The following is a 2445-nucleotide window of genomic DNA, read 5'->3' on the forward strand; positions in this document are numbered from 1 at the left end:
GGAATCCTGTGAAACTGTAGCAGAAACCTGGTAAAGACCACTAGATGGCTCCGGCCTGCTGGTCTCTGGCCAACTGGTTTGATTGGCTGTCATCTTCTCAATAAGAGCCCTCGCTTCTGAAATGCAACGTCCTATAAGCGAGCTACTCGCGCTGCATCAAGAGACATCCTCAACTCCAGTAGATGATCTGGAGCTCTATAAAGTTAGGAATCTCATGATGGGGCAGTTGCGGAGCAGCTGCTTGTAGCGGCTCCAAGATTTGGGTAGGGTCTCATCACAAGCTATCTTGAAGCTCAGTATTTCATTCCTCTGACTAATGGTCTTTGAAACAAGATGATACTTGCTTACGAAGGCTTGCACTGCTTCCTTGAAAGTGACAGGAATCGGGTAGAGGTTATCAAACCACTTTCTGGCTTCTCTTGTTAAAGAAAAGAGAAACATAATTTACTTTGCACTATCCTCCGTGATGCAGTGGGAGTTGCAGCGGCGTTAGCGGCCTGAGCCACTTGAGTAGTGATGAACGCAGCCTGTGCAGCTTGAGCCTGCTCAACCTGTGCGATGTGCGTTTGCATTTCAGCCATTCCCTGTTGAATGCTAATCAGAGTCCTAACAAAGCTGCTCTTCAGTAGCTCTCAAGATATGGGGAATAATAGATGGTTGGACTACAGTGGGGATCTGGAGCTAGGAATGGGCATTGTTAGAGTATTTGCAAATATTCAGGTATTTGATATCTGAACCGAAACAAACAAATACCCGAAACTGTGAATCATATCCGAACCGAAAATAACTGAATTTTTGGTTAACCGAAAATATTTGCAATATTTGCAAATAATTGAACCGAACCGAAATTTAAAAAAAATATATTAAAAAATAATTAAAATTCTAATTAAATAAAAATATTTGCAAATATTTCAAATCTCCGAATCGAAACCGAACCAAATATAAATATTTATATAAATTTCAAAACATAATACTACCTCCGTCCCATAAAACCGGTAACATTGGCCTTTTGCACTTATATTCAGTATTGGTATTCGAAATGAATTTGCTCAGTTAACCAAAAATTCGGTTCGGTTCAGTTCGGTTCATCCGTTCGACGGTTCGGTTCGGTTTTTTTGCCCACCTCTATCTGGAGCGGCATCTCCTACACCGATGCCAATGTGGAAGAGTTTGAGAAAGTCCCAGTGGCAGTCTGGAAAGTTGGGACAACAGTGGCGGGGGCAACGACATTTCCTTGGTTGGCCATTATCCATTTTCTAGTAATTTCTCGAAACAGACGTCTCTGTGTGCGAGAAGAAGGAATAGGACTGGTTGGACGCTGGAAATGCTTTGGACCCCTGAATTAAAATAGCCACACAAGATAAAAAGTTAAAACACAATAAAGGAAACACAAAACAGCGAAACAAAATTATAGAATTTAAAGGTAAATTATGACGCATCACTAGATCTATTCAAGACTTTGTTTCTTGAGTTTAAAATCCCTGGCAACGGCGCCAAATTATGATAAGTGATTTTTTATGCTTCAATCACAGGGAATTTGTATTGGAATTAGTGAGAAGTGTGCTATTGTGAATAGTCAGATATAGGTTAAAACATGTAGTTGTAGACCCCGAATCGTTTATCATAATTATTTATACTTTTTAACTGGTGAGTTTTCAGGTCGAACACAGGAATTTTAAGTTATGAAAATTCATCAAAAATCAACTAGTGAAAAGCGGCAAAAAAAAAGAAGCATAAGCTAGAGAGCGATTTAAACTAAGGCAGAATTAAAGAAAGCAGTTAAAAACGAGCGATGGGATGAGCGGCGCAAGGCTGGTGAGCGGTGGAAGGCAGTGAGAGTGGCTTGTGAGCGGAGGTAAGCGAGGAAGATGAGCGCGGTATAAGTATATATATAGTGAGCGATAGGGAGCGACCAGAGGATGTTGCGTGTGATTTGTACGTTCCTTAATGACTAGTTTGTCACTGATGAAATAAGCAAATGATGTTAGTGCATAAATAGAGATTATATGTATAACATGTAAGTGACATCAGATGTGAATGTAATCATATAAGCAGATTTACAAGGAACTTGAACCGCGGTTATTTGACTCTAAGGGATTTACAACAAAACTTCAATGACGCCCATAATTAAAATATTATAAGTAAGAAATGCTACTGTCACTAGACATTTCTATGACCTGGTATACAAGCACCTATGCCCCTTTAATTATTCTAATTTTTGTCTCATTAGTGGCTTTATCCTTCTGTTACCTCTCTTTAATGAAAATCGAATTCAGGACAGTAATTAAGCAGATCGACATGGCTCCCGCATACTTAACTACATTGAACTACCTAGAATCTATTAATGAAAACAACGTGAAACTAGGCTTAGATAATCGATTCTTCTCTGTTCTTTCTCAGCAATTCGGAATTCTATACTAATCAGGCTTATAAAAATGTGAAAAG

This window comes from Andrographis paniculata, unplaced genomic scaffold (genome assembly GCF_009805555.1).
Source record: "Andrographis paniculata isolate CXL003 unplaced genomic scaffold, ASM980555v1 Contig37END, whole genome shotgun sequence".
NCBI lineage: Eukaryota > Viridiplantae > Streptophyta > Magnoliopsida > Lamiales > Acanthaceae > Andrographis > Andrographis paniculata.